General features: G+C 44.1%; 8 non-coding genes across 8 annotated transcripts; 3 read left to right on the top strand and 5 right to left on the bottom strand.

Annotated features, from left to right (window-relative positions):
- Positions 1–1,747: 1,747 nt before the first annotated feature.
- On the top strand, positions 1,748–1,835 carry trnay-gua (transfer RNA tyrosine (anticodon GUA)). Its single transcript is given in 2 exon segments — positions 1,748–1,784; positions 1,800–1,835. It is a non-coding gene; the product is annotated as a tRNA-Tyr (tRNA).
- Positions 1,836–3,310: 1,475 nt separating this feature from the next.
- trnas-aga (transfer RNA serine (anticodon AGA)) lies at positions 3,311–3,392 on the top strand. The gene has a single exon. It is a non-coding gene; the product is annotated as a tRNA-Ser (tRNA).
- An 856-nt stretch (positions 3,393–4,248) lies between these two features.
- Positions 4,249–4,322, bottom strand: trnai-aau (transfer RNA isoleucine (anticodon AAU)). The gene has a single exon. It is a non-coding gene; the product is annotated as a tRNA-Ile (tRNA).
- A 622-nt stretch (positions 4,323–4,944) lies between these two features.
- trnaw-cca (transfer RNA tryptophan (anticodon CCA)) lies at positions 4,945–5,016 on the bottom strand. Its single transcript has one exon. It is a non-coding gene; the product is annotated as a tRNA-Trp (tRNA).
- A 1,165-nt stretch (positions 5,017–6,181) lies between these two features.
- Positions 6,182–6,253, bottom strand: trnap-cgg (transfer RNA proline (anticodon CGG)). The gene has a single exon. It is a non-coding gene; the product is annotated as a tRNA-Pro (tRNA).
- A 6,279-nt stretch (positions 6,254–12,532) lies between these two features.
- On the top strand, positions 12,533–12,606 carry trnan-guu (transfer RNA asparagine (anticodon GUU)). The gene has a single exon. It is a non-coding gene; the product is annotated as a tRNA-Asn (tRNA).
- A 622-nt stretch (positions 12,607–13,228) lies between these two features.
- Positions 13,229–13,300, bottom strand: trnae-cuc (transfer RNA glutamic acid (anticodon CUC)). The gene has a single exon. It is a non-coding gene; the product is annotated as a tRNA-Glu (tRNA).
- Positions 13,301–13,948: 648 nt separating this feature from the next.
- Positions 13,949–14,021, bottom strand: trnak-cuu (transfer RNA lysine (anticodon CUU)). The gene has a single exon. It is a non-coding gene; the product is annotated as a tRNA-Lys (tRNA).
- Positions 14,022–14,712: the final 691 nt, after the last annotated feature.

The following is a 14,712-nucleotide window of genomic DNA, read 5'->3' as shown; positions in this document are numbered from 1 at the left end:
TCTAGGATGATTCTTGCTTAGGGTGAGAGGGGTCACAATCACAAGTCCCTGACTGCCAGGGTTCTTACTGAGGTCTGTCTTCTGTAAAAAGAAATCACCTCATGTCTTTCTGCTAAACATAGCACCAACCACTGAAATACAGTTTCTCTTCTCCAGATGCTGCAGGTAAAGTTTTTAATACAGGAATTGATGTTTTTCCTCAGTTTGTTTAATTTATGTGCAGGAACTCCACTGAGAGTGAAGCACTGGTGGGGTTTGAATGCAGGATGTCCTGTGACACAGACCAGGAAAGTTGACCATAGATAGAACATCTTAAGTGCAGAATGGCCAACGATACATGAGGGGAGAAAGATGTGCGGCTTTAATGACCTGGCAAACCACTTTTGTCATTCAGTAAGACATTTACAATCACTTGGAGCAGATTCAAAGAAACCTGTTGAAGTTCTAGCAGACCAGCATTATTCACATGTAAAGTGAGTCCAGTTCCTTTTAGGTTTGAACTCATTTTCCTTTGAGCTGAAGCATCACCGTCAGGAAGTGCACCACAGAAGAGTCACATGGAGGTTTAAGTCAACGTCTGAGGAACCAGCTGAGAAACAAAACCAAAAGAGCCAACAAGCAAATATTCTGTTATTTTTCTTTATTTAAGGGGTCCTGGATTCTTGCTTGGAGCTCTGTAGACCTCCTTTGGACCCGGTCTTTGGGGGAAGCTGGGTTGGCTCTTCTGGTTCCCCAGAGAGGGGCAGAGGGTACTCTGCGGAGTAGTTCATGTGGGTCTGGCCCTCTCGTGCTCGCAGGTAGCCGCTCCTCTGCTGGATGATGAAGGTTGGTGGCAGCAGAGGGGACGTCTCACTGGAGCCCATCTTTGCTGCACCGCCGGAGCCCCAGACGCCGAAGTCTGGGAACGAACGAGAAGGCAGCCAGGTGCTGGGGTCAGGGAACTGGACGCGGGCTTCACCTGCAGGCTGAACGTCCCAAGAAGGTGATCCAGAACCAACCACAAAACCAGATGGTTGGAATAGAGGACCAGAGAGGGAACCCACATCACCACCAAGTCCAGAACCAGGCTGAGGCTGCCCAGGAGATCCTGGAGTGTTCTGTCCATGGTGGACTGGGCTGCCGTAGCTTCCACCCTGAGGCATCAGAGGTCTGGATGGAGCACTGGGCTGTTGGACTGGTGCTCCAAGCTGCGGCATCAGGGGAGGATGTGAACCTCCAGAAGGAAGGTTTGGTGATCCAGCACCACCGCTGGAGCTCCAGGAACTCCTAGGGGTATTTGTAGTCTGGACAGAGAAGAGGAGGAGGATCAGGAGGAGCATCAAGTCATGAAGCACCAAGACCAGTTGGGCTATCCTGAAACTTAAGACCTGGACCAATAAAGTGAAACTCAAAGTCTTTACCTGCTTTTGTTGCAGGAAAAGCATGACCTTGGCGTTACCAGCACCACACTCGAACCATTGCAGTTAGCTGTGTGTATGAGGCAGCTGAGCTGCAGACCATTCAGTGTGTATCACCTGCCTGGTGAACACATGGCACCAGGATCCACTGTGGAAGAAGGCCAGCTGGCAGAGGCAGAGTTCTGCTGGGTAACTTTGGGTCTAGAAAAGCTATTTAATCACCCAACATGGGGCTCAAACCCACAACCTTGAGATTTAGACTCTCATGCTCTACCGACTGAACAAGCCAGTTGTCCCCAGCATGAACCACAAAATTACAGTATACACTGGTCCAAGAAAGCAGCTTCATCCCTTCGATAGCTCAGTTGGTAGAGCGGAGGACTGTAGAGGCTGATGGTTGAAATCCTTAGGTCGCTGGTTCAAATCCGGCTCGAAGGAGAATATTTATTTTCTTTTTCTCTTGTCCAGATACTGCAGCCAGGTACACATCCATTTGAAGTGAATGTGAGAGTGTGACGTATGCATGTTAGTTGTTGATGCTGTTCTGTAAAAATCTGACGCCCCCAAATGTTTCCCCTGGCGTCAATTTCCGATGTGATGGGAGTTCGTCAGTCAGGTTCACCGTCCTTGGAAAATGGAAACAAACTGGTTTTGTCCACTCTATACGTATGAGGAAATGCAATATCAAAGTAACCATCAAAGGAGATGCTGATTCTGTGATGTCACGAAGGTTCTAATGACATCAAAGAGATCAAAGACTCCTCCCACTTTTTTCTCATGACCTCCACAGTAGAGTGCACTCTGTTAATGAAGCTCAAAAGACAATCATGGTCCTGCCAGATACCTTTGAGTTCTGCCGACAGAAGCGACAACAAAGCTGGAACTATTTGGACTGAACCTGGTTTGTCTGGATTCCCTCCCAGGTAGGTTTGGAGGTCTACCAGGTCCATTTCTCTCCAGATGTCCCCAAACACACGCTTCCCCTCCAGGTTTGTCATCTCCAGTAGAATTCCCTCAAAAAGAGTTGGAAGCTGTGCTTAAAGCGAGCATTAACTTTTCTGACACACGTGTCAGGATGGCTCAGTGGTCTGAGGTGCCAGACTCAAGATCTTTCCTGCACAAATGGGCCTCGAACATGAAAGACTCATGGTTTCATTATTTCATAGATCAGTGTCACCTATCACTGCTGTGGAGTCTGTAATGTGAACCACTAAAGGGAAGAAGCTGCAGCACCTGAACAGGGACTTGAACCCTGGACCCTGAGATTAAAAGTCTGATGTTCTACCAACTGAGCTGTGGAACAACATTAACATTTTCTCTTGTCTACTGCAGCCAGGGCCTCAAAGCCTCGGTCTTCTGATCCAAAGTCAAACACTTTGTGGCCCATTTTAATGTCCTGTTGTCAGTTTATTGTCTGTTCTTGTCATATTTTATTGCTTCAACATTCATCAGGATGAAGGCAGCATCAAGCAGCAGAGGTCAGTATTGGCCATGACCTGATCAGATCCACCTTCTGTGGAGGAGATCTGAAAAACCTCACTTGTTTCTGTAAAACAGACACAGTTTAGTCCTTTCACCTGCAACACACAGCTGCCCAACCACGAAGGGACTCGAACCCTCAGTCTTCTGACCCTTGTCCATTAGGCCACATGGTCAATGTGCCATTTAGATGTCCCATTGTCAGTCAGTCAGCTCCGCCTGGATGCCTGGCGTGGCACTTCTGACAGAAGCTGCTTTTCTTTCACCTCTACTGCTGTAAGGTGTAGTTTGGTTTGGAGGTCTACCAGTTCCAATTCTCTCCAGATGCCCCCAAACACACGCTTCCCCTCCAGGTTTGTCATCTCCAGTATAATTCCCTCGATGGACTCTGGGAAAAAGAGTTGGAAGCTGTGCTGGGAGCATTGGTGTGCATGGTTGTTGTGGCCGAGTGGTTAAGGCGATGGACTAGAAATCCATTGGGGTTTCCCCGCGCAGGTTCAAATCCTGCCAACAACGGTGGCCAGTGACCACGTGGCCTAATGGACAAGGCGTCTGACTTCGGATCAGAAGACTGAGGGTTCTCTTTGTGGTTGGGAAGTTATGTATTACAGGTTATACCATATTTAATGGCTCTGGTGAAACCAAAGTGGAGGAAAGGGGCAGTGCAACTGCCGTAACATCAACATGTCGTGGCAGTGATCAGCAAGTTAATCAATGTAGATGGTGCCGAAAGGAGCACATCATCTGCAAAATCCTCCAGATACTGACCTGGAACCCCTCCTCACCACGGCTCTCAAAGTAATTTTAATAAGAGTTTGGTCTAGACCTGCTCTATATGTACTTGACGTAACTTCATCATGATGTTTTGACGTGAGTTAAAAAAAGAGGCCGAAGCATTAGGAGTTTGCCTTTAAGTGGACTTCAATGGCTGCTGTTTTGTCATCACATGTACACTTGTGTTCACTTTGGTAATTTGGTAGGATGACTACACAGGATAAATTGCTCCAAGCTGAGTGGATAGTTGAGAGATCAGGGTGTTGCGCAAGATAAGTACTTCCTGTGCTTCATTATCAACGCTGGAGATGGCGGGGATTGAACGCCTCATACAGGCAAAGCATGCACTCTACCACTGAGCTACATCCCCTGCATGCTGCACAATGCCAGCTGGAAACTAATCACTAAACTGTTACAAAGGAAATGATCAATCTGCAGTCTTTGCTCTGATCATTATAACTTTGTGTTATTGTTGTATCTGATAAGTTAAGCTGCACTTCTAATGACCACCAGGGGGCAGTTCCACTGGTTGGAAAAAGACTTCAGGCTGCATTGAAGTATATGGAGAGAACAACATCATGTTCTGAGATGCTGGTTGTGGCCAGTATGGGGATTGAACCCATGACCTTGGCGTTATTAGCACCACGCTCTAACCAGCTGAGCTAACCGGCCTGTGTGAAAGCCTTTTTTTGGCTTATTTTTACAAATCTTTTACCAGCTGACAGCATTGGCTGTGAAATCCCAGTCTTCCACAAGACAGGCGGAGATCCTGTCCACATCGGGGTTTAAACAAAGGACATCCCTGGGTGGGCTTGAACCACCATCCTTTCAGATAACAGCCGAACACGCTGACCGATTGCACCACAGAGACATGTTGACCTTACTGTGTTGCTGTGTTTCTGTTGATGGTGAACTCGAAGGTTGTCAAAGTTGTCAAATGGTATTGTCGTGGAGATGTGGAAGGTCGAAGGGTTTTTAAGATGATGTGGTCCTTTTGGCACCAGCCTGAGATCTACAGCACTCATTGGATCGGTTTGCAGCTGAGCTACATGACAGCCTGCAGCCACAGAGGCAGCTCGTCAACTTGGAGAGCAGCAGCTTTGATCTTACAGGGATTTGAAGTCGTCATCTTGTGCCTTCGGATGTGCAGTCAGAGATGCTAAGATAGTCCAATAGTCCTCCTGAAATTCAGAATTTGTCTGTGATGTGAAGAAATGAAATGGATCATCAGAAAAACACTTCCTGCTGCACCACAGAGTATGTGAGGGTTTACCAAAAGTGCAAACAGATGATCTGACCCTGATGTGAGTCGAACACGTAACCTTCTGATCTGGAGTCAGATGCGCTACCATTGCGCCACAGAGTCACACAAAGGATTAGCAGTTTAACTCACAACCAGTCTGTGTGAGGCCCCGGGCTCAATCCCCGCCATCGTGATATCCTCGTGTATGAATGAATGTTTCACTGATGCAGATTTTTACAGAACAACATCAACAACTCATAACTCCACAACGAGACTTTGTGACGTCACTGGAGATCAAAGGAATTTCCTGAATTTCATTGATCTCCAACATGATACAGATGCATATGTCACTCTTTCACGTTCGCTTCAAATGGATGAGCACAAGCGCACAAAGACAGAAATGTCCCTGGACTGATCATTGTAACTTTGTGTTATTGTTGTGTCTGATAAGTTAAGGACCATAAACTTTCTATAAAAGTGGACGAGTAGGTTAAAAAGTACTGAGACTGTCTCTCTCTCTTTGTTGTCCCTGCTATTGTTCATATTTGATCATAAAATCTTGAAGATCATAATGACAACAAGCTCTCTTCTTGCTTACAGAAGACTCAACTATTTTAACACACAGAGGGATCAACTGAGAGAGATCCTAGAGATGCCGGGGATTGAACCCGGGGCCTCATACATGCAAAGCATGCGCTCTACCACTGAGCTACAGTACACAGGAGTCAGCTCAGTTTTTAGTATTGTGACATCATCAGGTGACATCATCAGGTGATGGATCAAAGGCAGCACCTCTTCAGACTCACACATCACTTCAAACCTTTAAGGAAGTCGGACACAATTCTGAGGAGCACAAAAGTTCACTGAGAGAAAGACTGCAGAGAAACTGGCAGTACTGAACAGAACATCCTGCATTCAAACCCCAGCAGAGCTTCACTCTCAGTGGAGTTCCTGCTCATCACTGAAACAAGCTGATGAAATCATCACTTCCTGTATTGTCTAGCGCTCTCCCATGTTAGCACAGCGGAATCAGCTCAATGGGCAGGCTGCTGGCTTAGTATGTATTAGTATCAATAAGTCTTGTCTTGTAAACAGGACATGTTGCATCCAAACCCCAGCAGTGCTTCACTCTCAGTGGAGTTCCTGCTCATCACTTCCTGTATTACAGCTTTCGCTTGCAGTTTCTGGACAAGACAAAGTGGTTGTTGCTGTGTTGAGCAGATGGAAATGTGGTGACAGCTTTTCACAGGAGACAAACTTTGGGAAGATATTGGCAATATAACACGAAGGGCTCATCCGGGATTTGAACCCAGGACCTCTCACACCCGAAGCGAGAATCATACCCCTAGACCAACGAGCCATTAGCTGCAATGACATAAAGGTCCTGGATCTGAGGGAGCCACAGGGAGCACACAGGCTTTAGTGTTTTAAGTCCTAACTCCTTTATTATGAAACAGTCAAAGTTTCAGAGACCAGAATGCCCTTTAGTGCAGGAAGGAGTTTACCTTGAGTCTGGCGCCTTAGACCACTCGGCCATCCTGACAGACAGATGGTTACTTGAATTTGAATTACTTGGTCTTCCAGATGACAAGTGGAGATTTGCTACGCTCTACTCTGCATTGCCATCATATTGGAGGTGTGTTTTGTCAGCATTGGTGGTTCAATGCAATGGCCACTGCTCTCCATGAAAAGCAGCAGTCAGCTCTGCCTGGATACAACAGTGGTCAGGGCTGTATGATGTATGTTTATACTGAAACACTGACAGCTCTCCTCCTTCTCACTCTTTTACTTACTCTGGGTTCCAGGCCTCGTAGGCAGCGTGTCAGTCTCATAATCTGAAGGTGGTGAGTTGGAGCCTCACAGCTTTAGTTCCACTTCCAGGCCATGGAAGCAATAATGAGAAGTCATTTCCACTGTGTGCTGTACAAGACGGAGAAACAAGTTAAAGGTTTCTGCATTGTTGTTCAGTCAGATCAACAGCAGGCTGCCATCCACAGTTCATCACTTTTATTTTCATTCCTTCTTCAAATCTTTATTTTTATCATTTAACATGTTTTGCTGTGTTTGAACTCCTTAACGCTTTGAGCTACAGAAAGAACAGGAGCTGTCGCAACACACAATCATTTCAAAATAAAAGCAGATTTAGATTATTTTATTTGTATCTTCAGCTCAGATGTAGGCAAAACACAACACTGTCGTCGAGAAGGATCTTTTCCACTTCGGTGACTCAAAGTGACGGTGGCCACTGGAGAATCCAGCACCTTGGACCGCTCGGCTACACCACCACATACATCTGCTAGCTTCACTGCACTAATGCCACATGTCTCACATTTTGTGTCTCCTCAAAGCTGCGTCCAAACGTTAGGAGAGAGTACCAGAAAGATGTCCTTGAAGCATCCTGGACACACAACCAGTCAGCGTGCAGCATCCAACCTCACAAACTCTCAAACAATATTTCATGGTTCTGGTGAAACCAAAGTCGAGGAAAAGGACAGCACAACTGTGTGAACATCAGCATGCCGTGTTCATGGAACAGACCCTGGCTTCAGGTTTGTAGACAGATTAAATCTGTTCTCCAAAGAACGGAAAAATGATGAGACAGGCAACAGGCAATGTGTTGCACTGATGGTGAGAGTTGAATAGCAGCCTCATCAAACCGACTGACTACAGAGGTGATGCCCCCAAAACCAGGAATTGACTCCAAATATCCAAAATTAACTGAAAAAAGGCTCTGCTGTCACATTAAACACATCAAAACTGAAACAATTAAACTGTATAGTGTGAGCACATATTCATGGGTGTCACAAGATACTTGATGTCCTCACATATGAATGAATGTTTCACTGATGCAGATTTTTTTTTTTTGACATTCTGTTGGTTCCTGTTTTCTGCTCAAGTGATATTTTTATGAGCTCTCTTCGGTACCAAAGCATCCCTGTGACCTTACTGTGACCTGTGGATCTCATTTCTGCCAGCCAGAGTCTGTTATGAATGATAAAATCTGAAAACATTCATGGAATACATAGAAAACAGCATCACAGAGTGACAAATATTGTTAGAACTTTATAGCAAAGTATGTCACAATAAGTAGAAAATATGTTGATAGACCGACAGCATAGGTCTCACTTTGAGCGATGATTTAGAAAATAATGCTCAATGCTCATTTTCACAAAACTACAATGGATCACAGTTTAGTTCTGATAAAGTGAGTAACTTACAGGTTTAATCCATTTTCAGTTATATTATTTTCATATCACAGCATATTTTAGGTATAATACAACAAATTGTCACATTATTTCTGATTGCAAATAAAAAAAAAAAAACAAAACCAAACATGTTTCTATAAAGATGAATTAGCAGAACAAAAGTCAACATTTTTTATGCGTTTTATTGAAATTCGTTGACAAAACCTTTTTTTCTGGTATATATGTCACTGACTCAAACACAAATGAGTGAGGACAAAAAACAACAAAGCAAAAGTAAAAACAAATTACCAAACATGTTACAGTTTACTTTTGGTCAACCAGCAAAGATCCTGCAGTCACCTGCTTCGGTCTTTCTCTTCTTACCATTTGTCACAACCAAACGGTTTCCCCTCTGTATGGGCCTCCATGTGAAATTTCAGGTTTCGCCTTAGTTTAAATTTTTTCCCACAAATATCACAGCTGAAGGGTTTCTCTTCTGTGTGGACTACCATGTGTGATTTAAGGGCGTGCTGTAGTTTAAACCTTTTCCCACAAACATCACAGCTGAAGGGTCTCTCTTCTGTGTGGACTACCATGTGTGCTTTAAGGATATTCTGTAGTTTAAACCTTTTCCCACAAACATCACAGCTGAAGGGTCTCTCTCCTGTGTGGACTACCATGTGATCTTTAAGGATTTTCTGTCGTTTAAACCTTTTCCCACAAACATCACAGCTGAAGGGTTTCTCTTCTGTGTGGACTACCATGTGTGCTTTAAGGATATTCTGTAGTTTAAACCTTTTCCCACAAACATCACAGCTGAAGGGTCTCTCTCCTGTGTGGACTACCATGTGTTCTTTAAGGATTTTCTTTCGTTTAAACCTTTTCCCACAAATATCACAGCTGAAGGGTCTCTCTTCTGAGTGAACTACCATGTGAAACCTAAGATTGGCCTTCTGCAAAAAATTTTTCCCACAAACATCACAGCAGAACAGTCTCTCTCCTGTGTGTACTACACTGTGAATCTTCAGATCCCACTTTTTTTTAAACGTTTCCCCACACTCAGAGCAGCTGATGGGTTTTTCATTGCTGTCACATCTTCTAACATTTGCATCACCTTCATGTATTTTCACATCTGACTGGGCCACTCTGGTTTCATGATAATCATCTTCACTGATTTCAGTATCAGAGGAGTCTGAGGCCTCTTCCTCTGGATCTGGATCTGGTTGAAGAGGACTCTGTGGATCACAGCTCCTGGCCGGTTCATTCATCTCTTCATCCTCACTCTTCACCTGAAACGGCCTCACAGGGTTCCTGGTCTCCTCCAGTCCTGGTACCTGGTCCTCCTCCTGTTCCTGTTTAAGGACTGGACTCTCTGAATCCTCCGGATCCGGACTGGAGGTGAACTCAGTAGGAACCTCTTTTTTCACCATCAGCTGCTGAACATCTGGAGGAAACGATTCAATAATGAATCCTCTTTATTAGCTACAATATGAACACAGTTATTCCTCCAGCTGCTTCATTCTACATCTGCCAAATACAGTCCTCAGCCTTTCTCACTCATAAAAACAACCGACCCGTTTTGTGGATCAGGACTCGGGGCTGCAGCAGCTCCAGCTGGCTCCTCTGCCGGTCTATCTCCTGCCTGAAGCCCGAAGCCTCCTCCTCATATCCGGCTACCATTCTGTCCACGGCCGCTAAGATCTCCCGGCAGGCGGCGGCGAGTCTGTCGGTGACAAAACCCCGCAGGACTTCTGCTGTGGACATTTTACCTCCTTCACTTTCCAGCTGAGGGACAAAAGACCGTCTGTCCTGTTTGTGTGGAGCAAATATACGGATATTATCCGTATGAGACACTTTATCAAAACATTTCCTATATTATTTTTTTAAACATTGATTCAATGTGGTCCTTAACCTGCAATACGCCCTTTAAGGTAACATTTGTGACTTTCTAACTACTTTCTTAACCCTCCACCCTCCATATCATTGATAAAACTTGCTGACTTGTGATTGACTTCTGAAATCACCAACACTACCCCAAAAATAGCACTTACTGCTCTCAGAACAGAAGTCTGTGCTCCAGTTGGGGAAACGTTGGTGACAAATGCACTAATTCAGCTGAAGAAATGTATTAATTTTTGTCCAAATTCCATCCAGGACAACCCCAAAGAGAAGCACTTGTACAAAAGGAAGTCTTCCGTCTTTTTATTTGAAATGATCATTGTTGCATTCTAAGAAGAAGTTGTTGTCTTTGTCAGTCAGCACTGCTCCAACAAGTAGCACTTACTGAATTCAACAGTCAAGTCAGTGCTCAAGTTAAGGTAACATTTGTGACTTTCAGACTACTTTCTTAACCCCCAATTGATAAAATTATAAAACTTGTTGTCCTGGTGATTGAATAAAAGACAGAATTGCATTCCTCATTTTTTTTTGTCCAATTTCCATCCAGGACAACCCCAAAGAGAAGCACTTATGCACAAAGACATGAGACACAAAGACAATGAGTGTCTCTGATTGGAGTGATCCGAGTTAGATCTGAAGAAAACATGGCTCCAAGACTTAATGTTGTTTTTGTCAATTAACACTGAAAGTGGAAAAAGACAGCAATTGAATTGACTAAGTCACATTAAGCTTTCATTTTTACCTCACTTAGGATCTTCTCCTCAAGAGTCTTTGCAGCAACTTTCCAGTTGTGTCATTGTTCCAATGGACTCCCTTTCAGGCTTCTACCTGAATTTATCTTCTACCTGAATGAAACCACTCCCACAGCTGCCTGTTTACTTTGTTTGGGCGGTTTCAATGGTCTTGGTAATGGTTTGTAATGAAGAACACATTTAGTCCATCAGGAACAGACAACGATCCTCTTAAATTCATGAGGTCCGTTAGCATATGATGAGAGGACTGTTAACTGCAGTGATTAGGGATCAGGGTTGTGTTGTTGTAGCTGATCTGAAGAAATCTATTTAAAATTGCAAATCATCATAATTTTTACTGAATTTCTGAGCAGGACAACCCCAAAGAAAATCATTTATGTAGAAAGGAATAATTGTAGCTGTCTGAGTTAGAGCTTGCTGTTGTGTTTGTCAGTCAACAAATAGCTGAGCTGTGTAGTTGTGTTGTGCTACACACCAAACATGTCCAGAAAAGACAGACTGTTCTTGTGTATTTCCCTGAAGAGTTGCCAGACTGTGTTCACACCTTGATTCCTGCCATCACAGTTCACCTTTTGTGTCTTACTTTTGTTATCCTTTCCAAAATTTTATTTGATGGCACAGAGTGACACGAGGCACTAATAAAAAAAGGAGGGGGGCCTGAAAGTGGGACTTGGTTCCCATCATTCATATTAAAGAGCCATTCAAGAGACTCTCTGTGATCAGGTTAGGGTTAGCTGTCATGTTTCTAAAAGCATGTCTGAGGAAACAAAGCGTCAACAAGTGTTGAAGGCTTTTGATGGTGTAGTGGTGGTCAGTCATCATTGGTGGTTCATCTGTAGAATTCTCTCCTGCCAGGCGGGCAGGCAGCAGTCAGCTCTGCCTGGAAACAACAGTGGTCAGGGCTGTATGATGTATGTTTATACTGAAACACTGACAGCTCTCCTCCATCTCCCTCTTTTACTTACTCTGGGTTCCAGGCCTCGTTGGTGCAGCAGGCAGCGTGTCAGTCTCATAATCTGAAGGTGGTGAGTTGGAGCCTCACAGCTTTCATTCCATTTCCAGGCCAAGGAAGCAATAATGAGAAGTCATTTCCACTGTGTGCTGTGCTGAAACAGCTCAGTTGGTAGAGTCCCTGGTTCAAAAGGGATGAAACAGAACTATTTCATTCCTTCAAAAAGCTATAAGATAAATATATTCAACCACTTTTTGATTCCTGACCTGTTCCAAAATGAATTGCTTAAACGACAGACTAAAGAAAGACATTTCAGGTGCATGTGATTACACTGAAATAATATAATTTGATTTATTTCATTTTATTCCATTCAGAAAGTAAAAATAATATATTTTATGACATCATTACACACAGTGACATATTTCAAGTGTTTATTTCTTTTAATATTGATCATTGTGACCTACAGCTGATAAAAACCCAAAAGTAGTTTATTTCAACAACATTTGACTTTACCCACATGGAACTGCTGGGATTTAAACACAGGCTGCTTTAACAAAGTTTGTCTCCTGTGAAAAGCAGTCAATCACTAATTTCCCCTCTCTGCAGCACAGCATGAGCCACAAAGTTACTGTTGCTTCACTTTACAAGATACTGCCAATAACACAACCAGCCAACCTCACACAGCTCCATGTAATAAGGGTTAGCTCCCCTGACTGCAAGGCAACAGCTGGGCTTGTCCAGGATTTGAACTCTGAGTATCCGGTTCCAGAACAGCAGACAGTCGTTGGCTCAATCAACATTTAGGATAATTCTAGCTGGAACTGCAGAGTGGAACATGGAGACGTCAATGTGTCTCTGTGGCGCAATCAGTCAGCGCGTTCGGCTGTTAACCGAAAGGATGGTGGTTCGAGCCCACCCAGGGACGATCTTTGTTTTTAAGCTGATTACAACCACTACATGTTGATGTAGTCTTTCCTCTACTTTGGTTTCAACCAGAACCATTAAATATGGTATAACCTGTAATACATAACTGCCCAACCACGAAGGGACTCAAACCCTCAGTCTTCTGATCCGAAGTCAGACGCCTTGTCCATTAGGCCAGTTTAATGTCCCATTGTCAGAATCAGTCAGCACTGCCTGGATACAACAGTGGTCAGGGCTGTATGATGTATGTTTATACTGAAACTCTGACAGCTCTCCTCCATCTCACTCTTTTACTTTCTCTGGGTTCCAGGCCTCGTTGGTGCAGTAGGCACGCACGTCAGCGCACGTCGGGGGCACCCTGCACAGCACAGACTAACCTCAGGGGAACAGACCATTGCCAAAAGGAACATCATCAAAATCAAAAACATGGCAACTTTCATAAATCTAACCTGCAGGGATTATCACAAAGTTCACAAGAACCAACAACAACCCAAATCAAATGTCCAATAAGGTGGACATTTGAAGGTGAAGGACATTTGAAGGTGGACAGGTTTCAAAGCTTTTTCGAGAGAGTTCAAAATAATTCAATTTTTCAATCACCTGTATTTTTCAGTAAAAACTCTTTCCCTGACCGGGAACCGAACCCCGGCCGCGGCGGTGAGAGCGCCGAATCCTAGCCACTAGACCATCAGGGAGTGTGTAGACAAAATACCTTTGTCCCAAAACCTTACAGCAGTAGAGGTGAAAGAAAATCTGTCCTTTCACACAGTGAAGGTTCCAATGTGAAACCTTAACCTGTAGACAACCTGTTTTGTGCACTCCACACGTGTGAGCAAGTGCAAACTGAGCCTCCATGTGATCTGATCAGATCGTGGTCATTGTGTATTGGAATGACTGGACTCACTTTGATGGGCAAATTTTTCAGCTTCTGTCGTCAGAATGGCTGAGCGTTCTAAGGTGCTGCGTTCAGTCCTCGCAGTTCAATCCTCATCGGTGGTTGCGTTAGTCTTTCCATGTTGCAACAACAACATACATACAAACGTAAATGTTACTGAGTGTTATTTTCCCATTTGTTTTTACTTCTTCTACGATACAAATACAGACGGTTTCAGAGAACAACTGCAGAGATGACCCTTTCAAACCCACGCCTCCAGAGGAGACTGCGACCTGAACACAGTGCCTTGGACCGCTCGGCCATCCTGACTGTTTTTGTCAACCAGTGGAGCCCCCTGCTGGTCATTGGGTAGACTGCAGGTGGAAGTCTCAGTACTTTTTAACCTGCTCATAACCAGGCAGTGTTCTGCTGGGTAAGTTTGGGTCTAAAAAAAAAAGAAACTACTTATCGCCCAACGTGGGGCTCGAACCCACGACCCTGAGATTAAGAGTCTCATGCTCTACCGACTGAGCTAGCCGGGCTGCTAAAGCTGCAAAAAATGTTCCTAAAAATTCCCAAAAAATACAGACTGTTTATTTTTATCATTATGAAGGTGAAGGTGAAGGTGAACATCACCTGAACATCACCTGTAAGGAGAGTGGAGCAGTGGAAGAGTGCTGGGCCCAAAACCCAGAGGTGGATGATGGAAACCATCCTCTGCTAAGGCAGTGATCAAATAATAAACAATGTTCTACGAAAAGGGCAATCACCAAATTTCCATCTGCTAAACACAGCCACAACAACTAGTTCACTTGTTTTTTTATCCTTTCATTTTCCCTCAGCAGGCCTTCTTCTGCTGTGTTGCCGTTATTTTGGCCTCCATGTGCGATCTTCATCCTCTTTGGCATGATGTTTGTGTTTGTCAGTGTGTTTCGCTGTAGTTCTCCTGTGCATGTACTGTGATGTGACTCTGTCTGCCAGCTGGTATTTACATGGAATTATGGGGAGCCAATGACATCACAGTCACTTCAAAGGCAACTGAATCATTTCAAAGGCGATGGAATCTTGTCCCAGTAATGTCTTATAGAGCAGAAGACAGAGTTTTGTTTTTTAATTATGTATTATATTATCTTCTACCCACGTTACCAGGCATTGTTTCTTAAGTTAAAGCCGAAATGAGAGATAAAAAGATATTTAGTAAATTTCAAATTGTTTATTCCCTTCACCTGTAAT

Source organism: Echeneis naucrates, chromosome 2 (genome assembly GCF_900963305.1).
Source record: "Echeneis naucrates chromosome 2, fEcheNa1.1, whole genome shotgun sequence".
Taxonomy (NCBI): Eukaryota; Metazoa; Chordata; class Actinopteri; order Carangiformes; family Echeneidae; genus Echeneis; species Echeneis naucrates.
Note: the sequence above shows the minus strand (reverse complement) of the source record. Positions and strands in the feature narration are given on the sequence as shown.